Source organism: Cavia porcellus, unplaced genomic scaffold (assembly GCF_034190915.1).
Source record: "Cavia porcellus strain 051 isolate PalLab524CR breed Dunkin Hartley unplaced genomic scaffold, mCavPor4.1 scaffold_24, whole genome shotgun sequence".
NCBI classification, from domain to species: domain Eukaryota; kingdom Metazoa; phylum Chordata; class Mammalia; order Rodentia; family Caviidae; genus Cavia; species Cavia porcellus.
In genome coordinates, this window is record NW_026947507.1 from 54134508 (window position 1) to 54159963 (window position 25456).

The 25456-nt window shown below is 42.6% G+C and overlaps 2 long non-coding RNA genes across 2 annotated transcripts; one reads left to right on the top strand and one right to left on the bottom strand.

The window, feature by feature from the left end:
- Positions 1-6790: 6790 nt before the first annotated feature.
- On the bottom strand, positions 6791-24746 carry LOC134472773 (uncharacterized). Its single transcript, XR_010042743.1, has 4 exons — positions 24612-24746; positions 23851-23945; positions 9839-9943; positions 6791-9690 (listed from the first exon to the last, which is right to left on the bottom strand). It is a non-coding gene; the product is annotated as an uncharacterized LOC134472773 (long non-coding RNA).
- On the top strand, positions 8683-24718 carry LOC134472774 (uncharacterized). Its single transcript, XR_010042744.1, has 3 exons — positions 8683-8821; positions 9651-9823; positions 24433-24718. It is a non-coding gene; the product is annotated as an uncharacterized LOC134472774 (long non-coding RNA).
- Positions 24747-25456: the final 710 nt, after the last annotated feature.

Here is a 25456-nt window from a genome sequence, read left to right on the forward strand (position 1 = left end):
GCAATGAACAGATACTCTGAAGAAGAAGAGACACTAAGAAACCCAATGCTAATTCTGTAGCATTATGATATAAACTCTAGCAATACTATTATTCACTGTTCAGAGTGATATTAGTCTAGTCTCGTAAGTTCAGTTTCAGCATATGTAAAGATAAGGACAGCTACTACGAAGGGAATGAGAGACACTATGGTAGTTATTATTGTCTTCCCCAATGTCAGATCTTGAAGGCCTAAAAAACCTTCTTCATCCTGTAATGATTTGATTAGTTCTATAATATGCAGTATGTATTTAATATGCATAAAGATGGGGACAACTATTTGGTAAGAAACTAGAGACAATTAGATAAACAGTGAAGATCTCCAGTGGACTTGCTTTGAAATCTGTATTTCTTTAAATTGTTTCTTTTTGAACTGTTTTGTTCTGTTTTGATATGTTTAATCTTCTTACCCTCTTTAAGATAAAAAAAAAAGTGTGTAAGACTGATAACCATATTACTAAGTTTTCGTTAGATCATTGAGCAGAATTGTTGGCAGTGTCACTATTTGAATGTCACTTTACATACTTTAATTTTGTAACCTGAACAGCTATTTCTAAGATGACAATATGTAACTTATCAACTGGTGATTTCTTACCATTTATTTTTCTGTAATTCTGTATTATTTCTACCTTTTTTTCTCCATGTATTTTTTTTGTTTTTTTGTTTGTTTGTTTCTCTTTAAATAAAGTAAAAAAAAAAAAAAACTGGGTAAGACATTCCTCATGGAATACCATATTACAAGAGATCCTGCTTCCCAACATTATGTAGCATCCAGCCCTCTTTGCCTGTATTCATCCAGCGGAGCACTACAAAGAGACACAGCGGAAAGGGTACCCTGCTGATCAGAGGACTCGTAACTTGCAAAAGGCTGCATCACCTTCTAAATAGGGGACCCAACCATTTGGTCAGAGATTTTATCTGTCAAATGGACAAGAGGTTTGCACTGCCATCCCCACAATGACTGTGGCAAATTACCAATGCCAGAGGATAAAACCTGGTCATCAATAACCCTCTAAGAGTAGGTACTAATTTTGTTGAGTGTTTCTTCCCTTGGCACAAGATGCTGGGTAGCTGAGGCAGATGGGTAAATAAAAGACAGAAGAGAGGGAGAAAGATCAGGGTATCAAATACGTATGTAGCTCTAGGGCCAAACCTGATGCCCAGAGCAGATGAAATTCCTAGTGCCACATACCCAGGCAGACACATGGCAGAGAGACACTCACTGTTCATTCCTCGCAGAAGTGGCTGCCATAGTGTGAAAAGCCCTGTAATTGGCTGCCACCTGATATCTGTAGGCCACACCACCTTAACTCCCTCTAGAAGTTAAGTTTGGTAGTTAAGCAGCACCTTGCTTAGCTTGTTTGGCCTATTCAGGGATTATGCTTATGAGCCCACACATGGGAAATTTGAAAATTTGATTTAACCTATAACCCTCAGTCTTGCCACTGTTGCTAAGTTACCTGCTGACATCTCAGAACCCAACTCCCTCCTCCCCAATACCCTATATATTTGATACTTTTTCCTTGAATAAACGAGACTTGATTGGACTTCTGTCTCGTCTCCATTCTTTGTGTCTCTTGTCCCCGTTCATCCCCACTCCCCTTCTAGGGGCTCCGTGGACTTACCGCAGGCCAGGACACCGTAGTCTATTCCTCTCTCCTGAACCCCTCCTTTTAACTCCCCAGCCCTTATCACAGCACCCAAGACTTCAAAATACCCTGGTTTAAAGGTGCAGAAGTGAACAGCAAGGAATTCAGGTGAGCCCGAGGGGCTGAGAGAAACACCCAGCTGGGAGCCAGTAAGAAAAACGGGACTCGCCCTTCCATAGCCAAACTGAACTGAATTTTTCCAATAGTAAGAATGCGTTTGGAAAAGGTTTTCTGCTTAGAGTCTTTGGATGAGAACCCCATTTGGCTGAGATCTTGGTTCTGCCTTGGGATCTCTTGAATACAGAATCTAGTCAGTGTGAGAGAAACTTCTGCCTACAAAACTGTGACCTACTGAACTGGGTTCCTTGTTAAGTCACTAGATTGTGACAATCCTTCATGCAAGACAACCCAGGGCACAGCATTGTTCAATATATGGTAAAGAACCATTCTCTAATGTGTAATAGTCATTGTACAAAAGAGAGGAAAAGAAAGTGCTCTAAACGATATAACTGCATGTATATTTAAGAGTATAAGATAGACAATGATATTACTGAGTTTTGTTGGATCACTGAACAGAACTGTTTGCAGTCTCACTGTTTGAATGTCCACTTTATATGCTTTAATTTTGTAACTTGAACAAATATGTCAAAGATGACAATATATAATCCATTAATTAGTGATTTCCTACTGTTTATTTTTTTTCTGAAATTCTGTATAACGTGTACCCCTTTTCTGCTTTTTTTTTCTTTTTCTCCTTAAATAAAATTTTAAAAAAAGAACCATTCTCTAGTACCCTTTTTGTAACCTCCTGTTCTTTCCTCTATGCACTGGCCAAAAGAGTCCTTATTTTTCTCATTTGGATTGAAAGAACAAATATTTTAATGATACCAGTGTGATTCCCTAAAACACATGGTGACTCCCAAGTGTATATGCCCAGGTCGTCGGCCTCCACCACGCCAGTTCTTCGTATTTTTCAACCTTGAACCCAGGCAGACCCAAGCGGTGTGTGAGTGACTCAGAGAGTGATCAAGAAATGCACCCAAAATAACAGTGAGCCACAGAACTTGCACTGAGTTATCAAACAGTATTGAATCTAGTTCTGTCTTACTTAAGCCTTGTGTAGATTTTGCTTTCTGGACAGAATACGCCATGTACTAATTAAATCAGAATACCTAATGCTGTTTGCAGACATCAGTGTTTCTGAAGCTCTCAGAAGACATTAATGTGCAGCCAAGTTTGAAAATTACTGATCTATAAAGGAAGATCTCGACTAAATGATACTAGAATTTTCCACCAGTTTTAAGAGTCTATGTGCTAAAAATAGTCTATATGCTTACTAAACATCAATATAAATTCACAAGTAATACTTTAATGATGATAATCTCAACTACAATTTGAGGCTACAATTTCCTATAGCTATTTCTGTCCATAAGTGAGACAGCATAATCCAGAGGAGAAGCCCACTTTACTCTGTGACAGTGACTTGGTGGGAGGGACAGTTAGGAGGTAAAAGCTCATGTTCTAAGTAGATTATGTTGAACTGGGGTTTTTTTTTTTAAAGGGACAAAACAGAGTGTAGTGATAGGATGAAGAGGAAAAAGAGCAAAAAATATCCATACACACAGATACAGAGATGAACTATACATAGATAGGTAGATAGATAATAGAAAAAAGAAAGAAAGGAAAGATGTATACACAAATGTGTACACATGTACTGAAAACTGGAGAAACAGCAGCCAGCAGTGCACTCCCGAGAGTAAATTCAGTGACTTCAGTTCGGTAACCGCAGATGTCCATGTGACTGTGACACAAAAAGCCCACCACAAGAGCGGTGTTTCAGGACAACCATAAACACAAATAGTTGTTCATCTTAGCTTGGAAGGCGCAGGCAGGGAACAGAAAACAGCTCTGGGAGGTGAAACACAATTGGAATTAAGATTTACAGAAAGGGGCTGGGGATTTAGCTCAGCGGCATAAGCGCCTGCCTTGCAAGCAGGCAGTCGGAGTTCAATCCCGGTACCGATAAAAACGAAAAAGACAAAAAAAAAAAAGAAAGAAAGAAAGATTCACAGGAAATACAAAATCACATCAAAGAGTTACCATGAAAAACAAACAAACAAAATGGGGCCTTTGGCATTTTGGGAATCTGGAATTCATGTCACTCCTGTGAGTGGTTTGAGTTCCTTTTTTTTTTTTTTTTTTTTTTTGCAAAATCACATCAAAGAGTTACCATGAAGACTTCCGGGAGAACATGGCGGACAGATAACAGCAACTACCGGAGGCTCTCTGAAAACTAGGCTCAGAAGCCAGGTATGGTGCCGACTAAAGAGACATAAGCAGGTGGAGTTATGCTCTGCTGACTCAGGAACGAACTCGGCTGAGAGAAACCAACTTGGAATGCAGTCCTGGTGCTAAAACAGGAACAGAAAAGCCTCGCTGCTGAGGCTGGACCCCACGCCATTTGGGTTTCCCGCCGCGCGGTGGCTGGCTGCCTCTACGTCGGCTCGGCAAGGAGAGAGACGCACGGAAACTCTGAGAACGGGAGTCTGTGAACGGAGTCAAAAACAGGACAGGCAGGGAGGCATGTTCTGACTTGTGGCGAGGTGAGTGAGAGAAACTGACACTCCACCACAGTTTGACTCCAGCGGACTTTCTGGGCCCGGGCAGTCCTGTGGGAGCAGGGCGCGCTGGCGACTCCAGCCACACATTCCCCTGTCGGGCGGGATTGGTGAAAAGTGCCTGGCCTGCGTGACGCTGCCGGCGGACCCCGTAGGCTGGCCCAACCCAGATCCCAGAGCCTGACGGAGGCCGGGAGGGGCGGGCCCCCGCGTAGGCTGCCTGGTGTGCAGCAGTGAGTGGAAACACCTAACCGGCGCAATTCGATCAGGCTGTGGCTGACAGAGAGGGAAGCTAGGCCTCTCATATAAGCTTGCATATATAAGGAACAGAGAATATGGGAAGAGGCAGCAACAAGAAAGGCTCCTCGGCCCCCAATTCTGAGAAACAGGCAATAACAGACACCGCACCATTACACATAAGGCGCCATATAGAGAGCCTCATAGACCAATTCAGGAATGAAGTTATCAACGACCTGAAGCTAGAAGTATGCAAAATAGTTAGAGAAATACTAAGCACCACCCAAGAAAAAACAGATGGTGGAATGGAAGAACAGAAAAAGAGGGGAGAATTGTTTGATGGAGAAAACAGGGAAAGCATAGAATACGTGAAGCAGGTTCAAAGGGACTACCAAGAAACTAAGAAGTCTATCGAAGACTGGCATAACAGCTTGAAAGAAACTAAGGACAGACTATCTGAACTGGAGGGCAGAATTGTAATATGGGAGAATGAAATGAAAAACTTCTTAAAAATAACAAAGAAACAAACAGCAATAATACAAAGACAAGAAGATGATAAGAGGAGCCATAACTTAAGGATTAAGAACATAAAAGAAGAAGTAGAGACACAAACAAATGAACTACAAAAGCTACTCACAGAAATAATCCAGGAGAATTTTCCTAATTTAGCAAAAGGTAAAGATACTCAGATGTATGAGGCATACAGGACCCCAGCTACCTACAACCCAAACAGAGCAACACCCAGGCATATAATAATAAAAATTCCAGAAATTCAATACAAGAACAGAATATTAAAAGCTGTCAGAGACAAGAAGCAGACCACTTACAAGGGAGCACCCATCAGAATTACAGCAGATTTCTCTGCACAAACCATCAAATCACGAAGAGCTTGGGGGGAAATAATTCAAGCTTTGAAAGATAATAATCTCCAGCCAAGATTGAGATATCCTGCACAACTGTCCCTCGAAATTGATGGAAAAACAAGGTGCTTCCAGGATAAAGAGGAACTGGGGGAATTTGCAACCACCAATTCAACTCTACAGAGAGTATTGCAGGATATTCTAAAAAAAGAAAAATACAAAGAATCCAGAAATAATGGAGGCCACAACGAATGGAGCAGAGAACAAAGTGAAGAAGACAAACTGACAGCTACTGACAGAATAAGAGCTCAACAGAAATGAGGCAGAGAAGATTGGATGATAGGAACAGCTATTTTGGAGAAAATGACATCTTAATAGGTAATACTGATTTAGTATCATCTTGTTTTGAAGTCTCATCTAGCTTTTGTCCTTCTGTCTCCAATGGTCCAAATAGGTTGTATCTTACTGGATTTTATTATGTATGATAGTATAAGCAAAAACCTTTTAAAGACAAGGAGATTATACAGAAACCATTGTTCATTTTCTGTTAGTCGATTCTAAATACTCTGTAATGCTGTCATTCTCTTGAATGGTTTTACATTGTTTTGATATACTTAATGCTACAGTATACGAAGTTGTACTCAAGGATTTCAAGGAAAGAGATAATATGGTAACTACTTTTAGGTCAGGATTATCTGGTGGTGAAACACTATTCTGCTTAAATGGTTATGTTTTGATCTGTGCTGTTTTGTTGTTATGCCCTCTTTTATCTCAATCTCCACTCCATTATTTACTTTTTTATTTTTATCCTTTTAATTAAAGGAAAAAAATAGCAGGATATATTATAATAACCCACTTTGACTTTCCATTACCTCGATTTAAAGCCCTGTATTACTCTCACCATCTGGTTTTTAACTGATGTTCCCCCATTCTGTTTTGCTGGATAGCATCAGGTTCGAAAATTTAGGCATCAGCTGTGAAGATAATGAGATTCATTATAACGCCCATTCTCATTGACTTTTATCTATTTTTGAAGACCTACAATGTCTCCAATGTTTTGGTTTTGTCGGTTTTATTCTTTACAGTTTTGTTCAATTGTATTGTAACTAACAATATAGGCAATTCTATTAGAGATAGCGGGAGACATTATGGTAACCATTGTTGATCACCTTGTATTATGTTTTCACATTATCTATTATGTCCACCCTTTTGACTTGACCGATTCTGTTCTGTTATGTCACATTTGGTTTTACTCTCTTCCAAAAAAGTAATAAGAACCATGGGAGCAATGAAACCCAAAATGTGTAATAGTCATTGTACAAAAGAGAGGAAAAGAAAGTGCTCTGTACTATCTAACTACATGTATATTTAAGTGTATAAGATAGAAAATGATATCACAGAGTTTTATTGGATCATTGAACAGAACTGTTTGCAGTATCATTGATGGAATGTCCACTTTACAAGCTTTAATTTTGTGACTTGAACAATTATTTCTAAGATGACAATATGTAATCCATTAACTAGTAATTTCCTACTGTTCATTTTTTTTTCTGCAAATCTGTATAACTTGTACCCTTTCTCTGCTTTTTTTTCTTTTCTCCTTAAATAAAATTTAAAAAAAAAAAATTTAAAAAAAAAAAAAAAGAGTTACCATGAAAAACAAACAAACAAAATGAGGCCTTTGGCATTTTGGGAATCTGGAATTCATGTCACTCCTGTGAGTGGTTTGATTTCCTTTTTTTTTTTTTTTTTTTTTGGCAGTACCAGGGATTGAATTCACAACCTTGTGCTTGCCGGGCAGTGCTTATGCCAGAACTAAACCCCCAGCCTTTGACTTCCTAATCTGGAAGACAGATTCAGTAACAAGACCACTTCCTAGAGCTGAAGACCAGATGACTCCACAGCTGTAAATCACTAAGGATAAAGTTTGGCATATGCTGGTATGTACTTGTTAAACAAAAAATAAGCAAGTTGAAATAAGTAAGAATAGTGAAAACATAGTGGTATTGACAGAGGACTGGGAAAATAGATCAGTGGAATAAATTCAAACCCACAAACAGCTGTGGGCATATGCAGCCATCCAGCTGTGACGGCGGTGCATTTCCCTCCCGTGAGGAAATAAATAAAGTGCTCCAAACTGCTCCCTTGTGACTTTTTCCCTGTTTCTTATGAACCAAAGCCGTAAAGCCAAGACACAGAGATTAGCTAGGTCTTGCTTGGGTCTTCTCTCAAGCACTGATCTAATTAAATGACGTATAGGTTTTATCGATGTGTGGACTGTCGCTTCTACACTGTATATTTCAGCGTCACGGAATTTCTCAGTGATTGCTTTGCATTGTCTGATAAAGGTGCCTTTACTCTACCTTTGGGATGGGAGACCGTGTCAGGCATCATTGGCAGGTGACCGCGCCAAGACACCGCTCCTACCGCAATCCCTCGGTGTGTCTTCAGCGTGAGCAGTGCACGCCCCTGCTCTCTGGCCTGCGTGTGTTCAGTATGAGCAGTGCACGCCCCTCTCGGGCCCTGCTGGTGCCAGCGTGGAGCAGGCTGAGAGCCACTAGCTGAGCGAGTTAGGGGGGCTGCCCCACCCGCAGGCTCTGGAGCCCCAGCAGTTGGTCAGTAGCCCCTGGTAGCTGCTGTACAAGGCAAGTAGAGTCTCTGGGTTCCTCACATGGGACCCTCAGTATTATCTGGGCAGCAGGCGGGTGGGTGAGGTGGGCAGGAGCAGAGCTTCCGTGCATGCACGGGACTTAGTGGCTCCTGAGACCGCAGAGTTGGCTCTGGACAGTGACTCTGTATGCTCGCTACTAAAGACTCAGGTCTGAGGCCCCTTTGGGTGATAACCAGCGCCAGGAAGCGGGTGCTGTGACGTTTCCCGTCCTTGCGAGCCTCGCCTTATCCCAGACACTTGGTGAAATGAAGCCAGAGTGCAGCTTTTTCCGAGAGCTCTGCAGAGCGTCCCTCCTGGGCGTGCACTAGGCTGCTGCGGTAAAGAAGCAAAGCATTAAAGGCAATTATTTCAGCATGATTAAGGGCTGAGCATGTGGGTCTTTGCAGAATACGTGTCCATCCAGGTTCTCAGGTTGAGTGGGGACTTCTGATGCCATCCCAGAAGTGCCTGAGCCGAGAGTGTCAGGCGGCCTCCCCTGGCCTCTTGATCCATCCGCTCTGTCCTCTGAGCTCCGGAGGCATCCGCGTGGATCTCCCGGCTCACAGGGGGCGCACAGCTCCCCGCCTCCGCTCCCTGGCCGCTTAGCGCACCCTGCTGGACGCCGGCGGGAATACCGCCTGCTCCGAGGCCTCTACGAGCAACCTTTCCGCCCCTCCAGCTCCGCACCGCGGCGAGGAAATAGGGAAATAGGGCATCCAGCGCTCCGATTCTAAAAACCTTTCGCTTTCACTTGATTCACAGATGACCCAGTAAGTAAAGATCTGAAGAGCAGTGAGCTCTGCAAAGCCCTGTGCTTCCCCGGTATCTGGGCTATGTTGCCATACAGACATTGTTATTAAAATTAAAGGTACTTGTTTTTTAACTTAAAAGTTTTAATCGCTATATAGTATCCACACTTATTTACGGGATATGGTATTACAATTCAGTGCATGTGTGCAGGGTAAAATGATCATATCAAGGTCATTACCATTTCTATGTTCTCAATCCTTACTATTCTACATGCTGGGGACATTGGAACCGTGCTCTAGTCATTGTGAGATGCGTGGTTAATCACCGAACACTGCGGCTGTACTGTGCTCTGGTTAATCACTGAACACTGCGGCTGTACTGTGCTCTGCATTAGAGCTAACTGCCCATCTGAGTTTAGTTTCCAGCCTCTGCTGCATCTTGCAGCGACCCCTGCTGCACACTCACCACGGTAAATAGTGACAGCTTGTGACTGTCCATCTCTGCCCCGCGTGTTGTCCTTCAGTTCCAGCCATGTTGCTGCAAATGATCCCAAAGGTCTATTTTTATGTGATAAGCTAAAAATAAAATTAAATGTTCAGGGGAAGCAGCAGGGAGAACCATGAGCTGTCTTGTTATAGACTAAATGCAGAACAGGCCCAGGGGACTGCCGGGATGGAGAGACATGGAGACAAAGTTTGGGGCCAGACCGCAAATTATCGTGCTCAGGATGGGCACTATGAGTCTCCCTGTGTGGGTGGTACCTGCTTCCTTCTCTAGAGAGGGTCTTCCCCCTTTCTCTTTTCTTCTTGGAAGCAGATGTTTAGCCAAGTTGAATCCCTCTCTTTGCAGACAGTATATGACCAAGGACTCTACCCCTGCCGTGCACCTGCTAAGGGGAAGAAGAGACACATTTCCAGCAAAGAGGCCAAGGCTCCTGGGACAGGAACTAGGCTTACTGGGCAACAGCGTGGATTTCAGCAACTTTGGCAAACGCCCGGGCAGCATGGAGAATTAAAAATCAGGTAGGCTGGGATTACCTGATTGGAATCGGGAAACGACAGACCGAAGCATGTGCACCAAATCAGGACCTGGACAGCGCTCAGAGGTTCCTTGAGAATCCTTTGGGAATGTGAGGCGATGACCTGCAGGATGCAAGAAAATGGGGGGAAAGTGCAATCAGAGGCCTGCAGCACAGCACTGTCAGGCATTGCGGGTCATTGCTGGGCCTGCATGGACAGGAGACAGGGAGGGAGCCAGGTACTCAGGAAAGAGAAAGCAGAACTCAGAGGCAAGTTTGAAAAAGGTTAAGGAGGAGGGGGGAAACGAGCACCATCAGAAATGCCACTCATGGCATGCGACAAGGATGTTTAAGAATCTTTAGAAAAGTAGGGGCAGACTGCTTTTCCTTGCCACGCCCCAAATTAATGCCTTTATGCATCTGGAACAGAAGGGTCAGAGCAGCCAGATGCAGAGGCTACCCCAAGAGTTTCTCAATAATACCTCCTCATTTCCTACTCAAAATAATATTGAGTCCTACCAGAATTTCCCAGACTACGTTTTCAGCCTTGTGCTGGCTCAGCCCTCTCCTCGCCCCTCTCACAGACCGAGCCCCAGAGCAGTGTCGCACCCTGGGCCCCTCCGTCCACACCAAACTCCTTTGCTGCCCCTCTTCTGCCGGCACACTGATGACATCCAGCTGTGCTTTCCCAGCCTCGGGACGCACTGGGTGGCACCCAGTGCAGACACCAAGCAAGAATCATGGTGGTGGAAGGATTGACACACACTCACCCTTCCCTGCCCTGTGTCCAACCTGAGGAATGAGCCCAGTTATGCTTGGGATTTCTGCTTCAGTCACAATTGCACAGCTTTTGCATGGCATTATAATGTTTTACTTCCACACATCTTCCAATAGAGAATTACGCTAACTTTAAATAGAAGAGTTGCTGTTTGGATAGTCTGTTAGCTCAGTTACGGAGACAGTAAGCAGCAGGTTCTGGCCTTGGACGTTCTCTTCTTACTCTTTCTCTTTGTTTATTTCCCTCTAATACAAACAAGGCATTTTTGTTCTTTTCACCCACAAAACTTTTGATATTTTTATTTGAAATGAGGTTAAGGACCAAGACTTTTAACCCAGTATCAAGGACTCATCCCAAACTCACTATCAAATATTCCCTGCTCTTACATATCAGTTGTTTCCCTAAAGTAAAGCTATGCTAAGCCTCACTTTTCATTTGCAAATCACGTGGGTAGACTCTGAACGAGAGAAACTAACTCTAAAAAGAGACCACACCCTGCGCACTGCACAAATCCAGCCACATACCAGAAGATGTGGATTTTTTTTCTCTTTCACTTGTAAACTTTTTTTTTTTTTTTTTTTTGGTACCAGATATGGAACTCACGACCGCATGCTTGCCAGGAAGACGCTTATGCCGCTGAGCTAAATCCCCGGCCCCACTTGTAAACTTTTTAAAACTGCAATTTATAGGTTTATTTTTTTGTTCTGCTGAGCAACATTTTATTAAGCAAGAAGCTTTCTGAGGAAAGCCTACAAAATCTTTCTGTGCATACTTATTGTACATGTCTGTGTTTACCTAAAGAGTTTTAGAGTTGGGATAGAGGAAAGAGAAAGGAGGCCTCATGTGAACTCCAATTGTGACGCTTCCGTTCTTTCCAAAAAAAGAAGCAGGGTGCTGAGGCACCATCTGCTCACTTAACCTTGCTCCTGAGATCTATGGGACTGTCTACATTGGATGAGAAACCACTGCGGTGAGTGGTGGGCACCGGGGCCTCCGGTGCAAACCAGTGCTCATCCCTAGAGCGCACTGCGAAGGCTTGTGAACTTCGTGGCCTGAGCCTGTCCTCCTGTGTCTGCCAGGAGAGGCATCTGTGGGCTCCCACTGTCGTTGGTCAGAACTGACGAGGCACCTTCAGGAACAAGCCCAGGGCCACCCTCACATCCACTCAGCTCCTGCCCCAGTGGAAATCCCTTGTGACAGGATTTTCCAGATGCAGTCATTAAAAGCTGGGACGGAGGTGCTTTTGCAGCGTACAATTACCAGGCTGCTGGCCCAAAGTTCTGAGAACCTGGTGTCTGGGAGTGAGCTGGCCCTCATCATGTCACAGCAGAGGAGCCGATAAACTCTCACAGATAACACTTTCATCCTTCCTAGAGCTATGTGTCCTAGCATGGAATTAAGATATAAATAGTGCATATAATATATGCATTATCCTACAGTAAAAGAATATATATAACACCTTGGTTCACAAACACTTCTGTTCACCCACAGTTCAGTTTGCAAACAGAAACATTTGGCAAAAGTTCACTACTAACTGTGAACTCACTGAGTGATGAACACAACTATGGCCACCTTTCCCCAGAGTCACAGAATGCATTAAGTTCATGAACCAAGGCACCATTGTGCATGTGTGTAGTGTGTGTGTGTGTGTGTGTGTGTGTGTGTGTGTGTGCATGCGTGCACATGTACATGTATGCAGATGCTTCTTGCCTTATGATGGAGTTCCCACAATGATCCCATGTAAATTGAAAATATACAGAGGGCAAATGCACAGGTAGTGAGCCTAACCTCCCACACACCGCAGGGTCGCAATGCGATCCAGCACGGAGGGTGTCTGCCATGAAACCAAGAGGACGGGGGAGAGCCAGGGCCGACACTGCTCAGTGTCATGAGAGAAAGTCACGCCATGAAGCACTGGTCCAGGAGAAGGGCAGAATCCAAAACTGGAAGCAGTGACTCACGGGATGTATTTCATGTTCACCAATCATCAGCTGCACCATTGTAAGTGGGAGCTATCCCTGTGTGTATGTGTACACGCACGCGTGCATGTGTGTGTGTGTGTGTGTGTGTGTGTGTGTGTGTGTATGTTGTCCCTGAGGCAGGACTTCAAATAACAGACATCAGCTGGAGGTAGAGAGCAGCATCTTTCTAAAGTCTTCCCTGAGCATCAGGGATTATAACGCGTTTGCATTTAAACATGAGATCTGTCTGTGTCCCACACCTGCTGCCCTAGAGGCAGCGTCTGCTACTGACACGTCCCCGAGACAGTGTAAGAGAGAAGATGCCCCATCCCAAGCAGATGCAGTAACTCATCATGGGGCTTGCACAGTACAAAGAAGGGCATGTGCTACCACTCCCAGATGTAGCCCCCAAAATTACAAAAGCTGCCATTCACAGTTATGCATGCAGCTGTACTTACTTGTAATCTTCTCTGGTGCTTTGGTAGTTAAGTCATAGAAACATAATGAAACAATCTTGGAAAGGCCTAAGTCATCAAGATGTAGAAAGTAACAAAGTTCACCCTCAGGGGCTCTCGGCTTCCCCCTAGCTCCTGCTCCAAGCTGATTTGTGCAGCCTCCACTCCAGGAGATGAGACGCACACATGCCCTTCCCCCAGCTTTTACTCAAGTGAGGAAAACACAAGCATCATTCGGAATGACTTATTTGACACTAAGAAAAGACATAACATAGGAACAGAGTAAATAGCAGTAAACCAAAGGCAAATACGATTAAAACTGTAATTGGTTGGAATGGTTGCTAATTCTTTAAATGATCCAGATGTCAACATTTTAATATATTTCACTGCAGGAAGCAGTGCTCAGAAGGACTCAGAGGAAGAGGCCAGAATACGGGGAGAAACCTCAGACTCCTCTGGGTGAAACACTGCTGTCCTGAAAGTCACCCCAGCTGCAGGGTTAGGACTCTGGTAGAGGCTCAGCACACATGCCCATTTCAAAGTAAAAGTGTTTAAAGCTGGGGCTGGAATGGAGGCTGAGGCTGGAACCCGGCTGGCGAACTGACAGAGCTGGCGTGCTGGGCCCACGCTTCGGGAAACTGGAAATTATCTCTTACCTGGAGTCCTGTCTCCTCCTCTCCCCTCCTGTCACAGAATCTCATTTAACAGCAGATGGCAAACAGCACTCAGTGATGCTCAGAGAAAGGCAGGCAGGGCTTGCTCTGTTCCCAGGCTGCCTTCTCCCTCATGAGAGATAAAAGTAAAAGCCAGCGGTGAGCTGGCTGAGCCACATGGCCATTGCAGGGCGACACTGATGCCAGGAGGGGGGCACTGACAGCCTGCCTCTGGGCTGGAACTGGCTGTGGTCACGAGGCACTCACACAGGAGCAGCAATCAGCTCATGGCCGCAGCCGTTCTGAGCAGGGCAGTGCCACACAGGAAAAGAGGCCGCTCTCAGAGGCCGGCAGAGCCTCGAGGAAAGGAACCTGAGCTTCGGAGGGAAGGCTGCCCGCTGCCACTGCCCAGCGGTCTGCACAGGATGCAGACAGCCCAGCTGCACTCCACAGGGAGAAGCTTCCCCTGTGGGACAAAATGTAGACAGACAAGCAGAGGGAGAGGAATAAGAAGGGAAGATCTGGGTTTGGTGGCACACACATGTAATCCTAGCACTCATGAGGCTGAGGCAGGAGGGTCATTGCAAGTTCCAGATCAGCCTGGGTTACAAAGTGAGCTCAGGGGCAGCCCGAACTGCATAGTGAGACACTGTCTCAAAAATAAAAATAAAATTAAAAAAAGAAGGGAAACACAGTACCATGCAGAGTGCCCAGAACTGACTGCAGCAGCTGGGTGTTTGCTCTCAGCAACCTAAGTGACTATCCCTGCACAGGAGCTGCATGACCTGCATCAGGCTGCTGTCACTCGCTGGTCTTTAGCATAAGCTTTAAGAAGAGAGCGGCATCTTGCAGTTGCAGTGTCTTCCTTTGGAAACATTTTTTAAAATGATAGTATCCAAAGGTCACCGAATGACATCTAAATTATTGACCCTAGGGTAAATCAATTATTTCTCAGTGTAGACTGTCAGTTAATACCTTAGAGATAATCCACATCGCCTCGCTGGAGCTCAGCACAGCCCCCGAGATCGGAGCCCCTTCTCTCACTGCTAACCTCGCCTCCCCATTGCCCACCTGTCCTTCCTTCGTCTTTCTGTCTAGTCAGGTGAGACCCGCCGCCGCTTGGCCATGTCTGCCTCATCCTTTTTGGGGGGGTGGATGGGGGAGGAGACTCAGACATTGCATGAAAGATCCAAGAGGCGCTGGTAGGACCTGTACATGGAGACTTGCTTAATTCCAACCCCTGAGGCACCAGTGTTCGCTTCCTCCTACGCCAGAAGGAGCGTGCAAACACTGCGCCTGCTAACAGTTAAAAGTGAGAGAGGTAAGGTTTTAGCTCTAAGACGAAAAGAAAGATAAGAGATAGTTTATCCAGGCGCAGCTTCCTTCATTTATTTAATCGTGCCCATGAGCAGTATTCTCGCTTGCCAGAATCTACATTATAGAGAAGGAAATTGAGGCCCAAAGACCTGTAGAAGTCTTATAACTAAACTATGTTGGATGCAGGGTTGGAAATGTAGCTCCAAGGTGGAGCTCTTGTGAAGATGTATAAAGCCAGGGGTTAGATTTCCAGTGGTACTAAAAAAACGCTATGAGTGGAACCTTGGAGATCCATATCTCAAAGTTCAGTTCTTATCCTCCACACTACCCAGCATTCTGGCTAAGATGTATTTAAATGATCGATCAGGCCCTTTCGACTTTTGACACCTTAGTGTTTTTTTACAATTAAAACTAAATGTCATTTTATAAACTTCCAAAAAAGAAATGGAAGCATTAAACAAATCCAGCTGTGATTCTAGCTAGCTGGGCAGTGGAACCAGTGGACAAATGCTGGATAAAGAAGGAATGAGGAGAAGAGGGTTAGCTACCAGACTCCAGCAGCGGACAGCTTTGAACCCCCACACCCTGCTCATCCCTCTCCACCCATGCTGAAGCAAAGCCTTTTTCTAAGAATGGGCCTTGAGAAGGCAAAACGCCCCCTACTGGATACGGGCATTTCACATACTCTCTCGTTTATATATCTCCCTGTGTCAGTCACACAACCAAAGAAGGCAGGACACAGAGGCAGGAGTGGCAGGCCAACCAGAAAGACAGCGCTGGGCAGTTTGTTTGTTTGTTTGTTTGTTTGTTTGTTTTAGACAAGGTCTCGCTATGCAATTCAGACTGGACTTGGGTTCACTTTGTAGCCCAGGCTGGTCTCCAACTTGCAAACAATTCTGGCTCAGCCTTCCAAGTGCTGATATTACAGGAGTGCGCCATCATGCCTACCTTTTTTTTTGAGAAAAAAAGAAAAACAGAAAAAGGGGTAGAAATAATATAGACTTTAAAAAAATATTAACACTAAGAAATTACTAGTTGATAAATTACATAGTAATCTTAGAAATAGTTGTTCAAGTTATAAAATCAAAGCATAAAAAGTGGACAAACAATGACAGTGCAACCATTCTGTTCAATGATCCAACAAAAACTTAGTAATATGGCCATCTATCTCACACATTCAAGCATACATACAGTTATATCCTTTAGAGCACTTGCCTTCCCTTTCATTTTTACATTATCTATTATACATTTTGGGTCTTACTACTCATTCAGGTTTATTATTTTTTACACTAGAGAGAAATATGATATTTACAACATGAGTCTTATTTATTTCACTTGTGAGGATAATCTCAAGTTGCCTCCATTTACCTATAAAGGCCTCAAGATCATCCCTTTTTATAGCTGAGTGATATTCCATTGTATAAAAATACCACATCTTTTTCATCTACTCTGCGGTTTGATGGGCATTTTGGTTGTTTCCAAGACTTAGCCATTATGAATTGTGCTGCTATAAATATGAGTGCACATATATCACTGTGACATGACCTTTTCAAATTTTCTGGGGAAATACCCAGGAGGGGAATAGCTGGGTTGAATGGGACTTGCAAGCCTAGTTTTTTGCGGAATCTCCTTACTGATTTCCACAGTGGTTGCACCAGTCTACACTCCCACCAACAGTGGAGAAGTGTTCCTTTTTCTCCACATCCTTGTCAACATTTGTTATTAGTTGATTTCTTGACAGCAACCATTCTTTCCAGAGTGAGATGAAATCTCAGTGCTATTTTAATGTGCATTTCTTGAATGACCAGTGATGGTGAACACTTCTTCATGTATTTACTTGCCATTAGTATATCTTCACCTGAGAAATGTGTTCATCTCAGATGCCCATATATGGAGACAGTCTTTGAATTTGGGGGGCTTGATATTTTTCAATTCTTTATATGTTCTGGATTTAAGTCCTTTATCTGAGGGGTTGCTGGCTAAAATTCTTTCCCATTCTGTGGGTTTTCTTTTTACTCTGTTGGTGATTTCTTTTGAAGTACAAAAACTTTTTAATAATATGAGATCCCAGTTGTGGGTTCTTTGAAGTATTTCCTATGTGGTTTGCATTTTGTTCATGAATTCTCTGCCCCATGTCGCCAAGATTTGTACCTACCTTGTCTTCCAGTAGATTTAGTGTTTCTGTTTTAATGTTTAGATCCTTGACCCATTTTGACTTCAGTTCAATGAATGCTGATAGGCATAGGTCTAGTTTCAGTATTCAGCATGTGGAAAGCCAAGTTTTCCAGCACCATTTATTATTTATCCTTCTTCCAGTGAATATGGTTAGCCCCTTTGTCAAATATCAGCTTGCTGAGTGTCTTTGTAGATATGTTTGCATCTTCTGATATGTTCTTTTGATCCTTAGATCTATATCTTTGCCAGTACCATGTTGATTTTTATCACTGTAGCTTTGTACTATAGTTTCAAGTCAGGAATTGAGATGCCTCCTGCCTTGCCTTTGTTGCCCAGAATTGTCTTTGCTATAGGTTTCTTCTATTTCCAAATGAATTTTAGGATTGTTTTCTCTTGATCTGTGAGGTATGTTAATGGTATTTTGATGGGGATTGCATTAAATCTGTATAACAGTTTTGGGAGTATGGTCGTTTTCACAATGTTGATTTTCCCTAACCAAGAGCTAGGAATATCCTTCCATTTTTAAAAATCCTCTTCAGTCTCCTTTTTTAGAATAGTATAATTTTCAGCATATAGATCTTTTACATTCTAGGTTAGATTGATTCCTAAGTATTTCATTTTTTTAGATGCTACTGTGATGCCATAATTTCTCTCTCAATGAGTTTTTTGTTTGTGTACAGGAATGCTATTGATTTGGGGGCATTGACTTTGTATTCAGCTATACTGCTGAATTTGTTTATTACTTCTAGTAGTCTTTTAATGGAGTTTTTTTGGGGGGGTCTTCTACATTAAGTATCATGTCATCTGCAAATAGTGATAATTTAACTTCTTCTTTCCTATCTTTATTCCTTTTATTTCTCTCTTTTGTCTGATTGCTCTGGTTAATATTTCCAGAACTATATTGAATAGGAGTGGCGATGGTGGACATCCTTGTCTTGTTCCTGATTTACAGGTAAAACTTTCAGTTTTTGTCCATTTAGTGTATTGTTGGCTGTTGGTTTTTCACAGATGGCTTTTATTAGATAGAGATAGATACCATCTATTCTGAGTTTCTGTGGGATTATTTAGCACACTCAAGTGTTGGCCTTTATCAAAAGCTTTTTCTGCGTCTATTGAGATGATCATATGGTTTTTGTTTTTGGCTCTGTTGATGTGGTGTTTTACATTTATTGATTTGTGTATGTTAAACCATCCCTGCATTCCTGGAATAAATCCAACTTGGTCATGATGTGTAGTCTTCTCGATGATTTGCTACATTCTATTTGCCAGTATTTGATTGAGAATCTTTGCATCCAATGCTTGTTAGTGAAATTGGCCTATAGTTCTCCTTTTTGGTTGGGTCTTTCTCTGGTTTTTGGTATCAGAGTGATACCTGCCTCCAGGAATAAGTTAAGAAGGATTGCTTTCCTTTCAATTTCATTGAAGAGTTTGAGGAGTATTGGCATCACATCTTCCCTAAATTTCTTGTAGAATTCAGCTGTGAATCTTTCAGGACCTGGGCTTTTCTTTGTTGGTAAGTTTTTAATCATGTTTTCAATTTCAGTTACTGTTATTGGCTTATTCAAAATTGTTATATCTGCTGGATTGAGCTTTGGTAGTTCATACATTTCTAAAAATCTATCCATTTCCTCTGTGTTTTCTACCCTATGTGAATAGAGATTTTCAAAGTAGGTATTCATGATCTTTTGAATTTCCAATGGATCTGTAGTAATTTCTCTTTTCAGTCCTTATTGCATGAATTTGATTTTTTTTCTTTCTTTTTCTTAATAAGATTGGCTAGAGCTTTATCAATTTTGTTTATTCTCTCAAAAAGACCAGCTTTTTGATTCATTAATTCTTTGTATTTTTTTTAGTTTCAATTTCTGATATTTTTACTATTTCTTCTCTTCTATGAGCTTTAGGCTTGACTTGCTGTTTCTTTTCTAGAAGCTTGAGATGTAGCACTAGGTTGTTTATTTGTGCTCATTACATTTTCTTGATATGACAATTTAGTGCTATATATTTCCCTCTTAAGACCACTTTCATTGCATCCCACAGATTACAGTATGTTGTATCCACATTGTCATGGTTTATGTCTGTGTCCCCCAGGCCTCATGAGTTTGCATTGTGTATTTGTGATGGTTCATTTTCTAGTGTTTGGATTGATGATGTCAGTGTGCAACCCACATAGGGATGGAGCCAGGATGTGATGTAATGGCAGGAAAAAGGTGTGTCTTGCTCTTTGCTGGTTCGAGTTTGTTGTCGGTGGCTGCCATGAACTGCGGTCCAGCCATGCCCGTCTGTCTTGGAGCCAACTGACCGTGGACTGAAACCTCCAAAAACTGCAAGAAATAAACCTTTCCTTTCCCAACTTTGGGCTTCAGGTATTTTGTCTCAGCGATGAGCATAAAGTAACTAAGACAGAATTTGGTACCAAGGAGTGGGGTCATTTGCTGTGACTATACCTGGCCATGTTTTTCAAGAGGCTTTGAAAATGGATTGTGGGCGGAGTTTGGAAAGGTTTGGACATGTTGCCTGGATGCATAGAGCTGGAGCAGCTTTAGGGTGTTCTGTAGAGGAGTTTCTGGTCAGAGCTCAGGAGACCAGAAGGCTGATGATAGAAAGCCTCATGGTAAAGACCAGGCTTGGGAGGTTTCTGCTGGGAAGAAAGACTGCATTGGTCATTGGACTCCACATGATGTGTGTTATGGCATGGCAGAAAGTTTGTCTGCATTGTGCTCCTGTCCAGAGACTTTGCCTGAGACTGAGACAAAGTGCAATGCACTGATTAATCTTGAAAAGGAAATTAAAAAGCAATCGAACATTGAGGCTGTGGCATGGCTATTGTTGGGGGCTTTCAGCCAGCCTTATGTTTCTAATCAGGAGCAAAGAGCCCAGCAGGATAATGTACCATGCTGTGAGTTTGGCCCGAAGGAAAATTCCAGGAAGGCTGTGGATTTTAAAGACAGAGTTGAGATTTTGATTCCTGAGAAAAACAGAGAGATAAGAAAGATGGCCCCGGGGCATCCCAGGAAGCGGGGTCCCCACCCTGTGCAGCCTCACAGCAAAGATGAAAAAATTTGCTCAGAAGGAAAAGCTGCAGAGTGCCATGTTCCAGAATGGTGACAGTGGCCACATGAAATTCCAGAATGGCAGCAACATAGAGAAGCTTTTTCTCACAATCAGTTAAACAGAGCCCTGCGATCCAGGCAACTGACCCCTACAGCCAAGAGAGAGAAAAGCCTGGCTACTGCTTCAGCTAGCAGCAAACCTTGGCGGCATCCACAAGGTGCTGATTTTAGGTGCAAGGAAAATGCACGAATTCTGAGTGTAAGACAGCTTCCACCTCGATTGCAAAGGGCCTGGGAGGTCAAGCAGTGTGCCCCTGAGAGGGCAATTTGTGAAGATGTAAAGGTGAAGCTGAAGGTGCAGTGGAGACCCCAGAAGTTTGGAAAAGCCAGGAACGTGGATGATCCAAGGGAAGCTGCAAAAAGCGAGCAGAGAAGATTTAAGAGAAAAGCTGCGGGAGTTGAAATCACTGGAAGTGCCCTGTGGGTGGAATCACCCAAGCTTTTTGGAGCTTGCAACCAGATTGCTTCAGATGCTGACTGTGGAACTCTAGGACTTAATGTTTGCCCTGCTGGATGTTGGACTTGCTTTGTTTCCAATGCTTTATATTCCCCTGTTTGTAACTTTTGGAATGGTAACATTTATCTTGTGCCTTTGCATTTCAGAAATGTTTAATCTTGTTTCATTTGTACAGGGGTTACATTTAACATCTTGCCATAGATCACGGAGGACACTTGGGACTTGGACTGCTCAGCAATGCTGAAACTGTTAGGACTTTGGCAACTCTGGGAGGTGGACTAAATGTCTTTTGTATAAAGGATGCACATGAGTCCTGGGGGCCAGGGGTGGAATGTCATGGTTTATGTCTGTGTCCCCCAGGCCTCATGAGTTTGCATTGTGTATTTGTGATGGTTCATTGTCTAGTGCTTGGATTGATGATGTCAGTGTGCTACCCACATAGGGGTGGAGCCAGGAGGTGATGTAATGGCAGGAAGAAGGTGTGTCTTGCTCTTTGCTGGTTTGAGTTTGCTGTCGGCGGCTGCCGTGAACTGGGGTCCAGCCATGCCCACCTGTCTTGGAGCCAACTGAGTGTGGACTGAAACCTCCAAAAACTGTAAAAAATAAGCCTTTCCTTTCCCAACTTTGGGCTTCAGGTATTTTGTCTCAGCAACAAGCATAAAGTAACTAAAACACACAATTTCACTGAATTGTAGGTATGGCTTTATTTCTTAATTTCACCTGTAACCCACTGCTTGTTCAGAAGGTTGTTATTTAATCTCCATGTATTTATGAAGGTTTTGCAATTTCTTTTGCCATTAATTTCTAATTTCAATGCACTATGGTCAAATAATATGCATGGGATAATTCCAGTCTCTTTGCATTTACTTAAGAACACTTTATGGGTTCGTGTATGATCTACTTTGGGGAATGTCCCTTGTGCAGCTGAGAAGAATTCATATTCTGATGTGGTTGGCTGGAACACTCTGTAAACATCTATAAGTCCATTTGTTCACAGGCATGATTCAGTTCTGTTATTTCTTTGCTAACTTTTTGTCTAGTTGATCTATTTCTTTGCAACAGTGGAGTATTAAGGTGCCCTATTACAATTGTGTTCTTATGTATTTGGTTTTTTCATATCCATTACTGTCTTATATAGTTGAGTGCCCCTTATTTGCTGCATAAATATTTATAATTGCTAGTTCTTCCTCTTGAAGTTCTCCACTAACAAGTATGTAGTGAACTTCTTTATCTCTTTTCATCATTTTAGGTTCTAAATTCACATTGTCTGCAAACACAGTAATTACCCCTGCTTTTTTCTGGGTTCCTGTTACATGGAATACTGTTTTCCATCCTTTGACTTTTAATCTATGAGTTTCCTTTTGGGTCAGATGTGATTCTTGTATACAGCATATTGTAGGATCATGTTTCTTGACCCATTCTGTCAGCCTATTTCTTTTGATAGGTGAATTGAGGCCATTTACATTGATGGATATAACTGGTATGTACGGGCTTGACTTTGTCATGTTACATTGCTGTTGTTGGTTTTCTGCTTTTCCTGCTTGTTTAATTGCTTGCCCTGGCTGGTGGCTTCTTTCTGTTGTTGTTCTGGGTATTGTGGTCATTTTTATCTCTATCTAGTATGTCTTTCAGTACTATTTCTAGGGCTGGTTTGGTGGACATGAATTTCTTCAGTTGTTCTTTATCATGGAAATATCTTGTTTCTCCATTAAATTTGAAAGACAGTTTTTCTGGGTACATCAATCTGGCCTAAAAGTTGTTTTCTTTCAGAGTTTGAAATACTTCTCTCCAAGCTCATCTTAACTTGAGGGTTTATGCTGAAAAGCCTGCTGTGATTCTAATGGGCTTTCCTTTATAGGTAAGTTGTGTCTTTAACAGCTTTTAGTATTCTCTTTTTATGCTGTATGTCTGAGATCTTCATTATTATATGTCTAGGTGTAGATTTATATTGGTTGTGGTGTTCTATATGCCTCACTTATCTGCATATCAGATTTTTCCCCATGTTTGTGAAATTTTCTGCTATTACTTCTGTGAATATTTTAGTTATGTCATTTGCATTGACTCCTGCATCTTCAGTGATGCCTATTAGTCTTATATTGTTTTTCTTGGCATTGTCTTGAAGCTGCTGGATTGTCATTTCATGCTGCTTTGTTATTTTTTAAGTTCTATCCTTTAATGATCACTAATTGCAATCCTCTCCTCAAGGTCCAAAATTGTATCCTCAGCTTTCTTTAAACAGTTTTGCAAGCTTTCAATAGAATTTTTTGTTTTTGGATGTCTCTTTGAATTTGATTCATGGATTCTGCTTGTTTTCTATATTGTTCATTCAAGGTTTCAATCAGTTTGCCATGCTCATGTACTTTTTTTTATCTATTTCTTCTCTAGCTACACTGAGCAGTTCCTTTTGTAAGGCTGTTATTTCTGTCTTTATGTGAGAAACTATTTCTAATTTGATTTCCTCTATGACCTCATGGATTTGTTTCTTTATTTCACTTGCTATCTTTTCAGAGACTTCTGGTGTATGACTTTTAAAGTCATATATTTCAGGGTCTCCTGTACTTTCTCCTGATGGACTAGATGTTTGAGATTTCATTTTGCTTTTTCATTTTGTCATTTTCACAATGTGGGCTATGTGTGGTCTTTCAATCCCAATATTCTCAACTGTTGGTGGTGTGTATCTTAGGGTCCTACTGTGTGGTTGATGTTTGTCCAGTTGTTGAGTACTACAATGAAGAAGAGGGTCAGTCACCTATATTTCTTCTGCAGGGCCTGTTGGGTGAGTCCTATATTCTTCCAGGCTGACTAGCCTAGGAGTATTTATGTAGGTCAACTCTTAGTTCCTGCTGTTGCTGTCTTCTGGTTGTTGCAGGTCACCAGATCTCCCTGTCTATAGTGTTTGTGTTGGCTGAGGCCCTACTGTGTCACAGGGTGTCTCATAAGCCCTTTTAATTTTCTCCAAGTTGGGGGAGGCCTTATTGGCACACTCCTCACCCTGCCTGATGTTCTCTGTGTGGAGGAGGGAATCACCCACACTCTTGCCACCTTGCCGAGGTCTTAGAGTTGGTTGGAGGTCCACTACTGCTCCTATTTACCCACTAAAGACCTCTATTTAGGGGCAAACTCACCACACTGACTGGAGCCGCATGAGGTCTTCTTTTGGGTAAGGTGTTACTGAGTCTCCCACCAATCCAACACAGTTAATCCACTGCAGTCCCAGGTTCTGGGAGGAGAAATGGGAGCCGAAAATCAATAGCAATTCTAGGTCTGGGGAGGGGGCAGGTCTGAGGGCAGCAGGTCAGGTGTGGTGCAGCAGGGAGCATGCTACAAAGGTGAGGCAGTCCAGGCCACTGCAGTCTGTATGCTGGGCACTCACTATTCAACCTGGGGGCCCTGCTTCTGCTGAGACGCAGAAAGGCACTCCTTGAAGCCAGGTCCAAGAAGACAAAGAGGTTCCTGTGGACACAGTCACCTCCCTCCATGTCTAGGAGTGCAGGGTCCTTTTACCCTAAGGAGGGGGACAGTGGGACAGATGATCTGGGCTTGTTTCCTAACTCCCCACCCTTGATATGTCCCTCCCTTGCTTACACAACCAAAAACTGGGCTCTGGCCTGTGGGAGTCCCTGTCTACCTATTTTGTCCTTGTGTCCACCTGCAGGAGGAGGGGTTTTGCATTTCACTTTTAAACTTTCATTTTTTGTTGGGAGCAGGAACCAGGGGTCCGGCAATGAACGGGTGTGAAAAACCACACACTGAAGCTGGACCTCAACCAGTTCCTTACCCTGCAGTAACCTCAGCCTTCTAGACAAAGCATCGCGCTAATATGAACCTGGGAATAGCTTCATGACATAAACAAAGAAGTTTCTCATGGGCCCAAGAACATGCTTACCTTGGCTGCATGCACAAAAAGTGTCCTGAAGTGACTTGTACTGCTCTTTGTTTTGAAACACTATAAAAACTCTGGAGTCCTTTAATAAATCGCCTTTTGCCTCCTGAGCAATCGGTCTCCCTGCGTCTTCAGTCTCTCGCCTGACTCCTTCCCCACGCTGGCCGCGGCAATTTTTCCCTACCAGTTGCTGTCGGGGCAAAGTCCAACAATCATTTCAAACTGACTACGCTTAAATCAAAACTAAGTTACATTATTTTAAAAATCTAGAGCACTTTCTTCCTCTTTCATTATCACAATATCTATTATACATTTTAGATCTTATTACTCTTTCAGTTTATTTTTTTATATTACAGAAACAATACAATATTTACAAATGTGAGTCTCATTTCACTTATGAGTATGGTCTCAACTTGCCTCCATTTACCTATAAAAGCCTCAAGATTAATCCATCAAATAGAATGGTTTGTACTGTCATTGTTTGATTGTCCAATTTTTATGCTTTGATTTTGTAACTTGAACAACTACTTCTAAGACAATGATATGTAAGTTATCAACTAGTGATTTCTTACTGTTTTTTAAATTCTGTACTATTTTTACCCTTTCTCCTGTTTTGCTTTTTTTCTCTAAATAAAAAACATCTACCTTTTGAAACAAGAAAAGAAATTATCAGTGATGTTATTACTGAGAAATAGCTCAGTAACATAAGTGCCTGCTTGGCAAATGCGAGGTTGTAAGTTCAATCCCCAGGACCAAAAAAAAAAAAAAAAAAAAGAAAGAAAGAAAGAAAGAAAGAGAGAGAAACTGAAATCTGGACAGTGATCTCTCTGCTCTTGGGATGTGACATG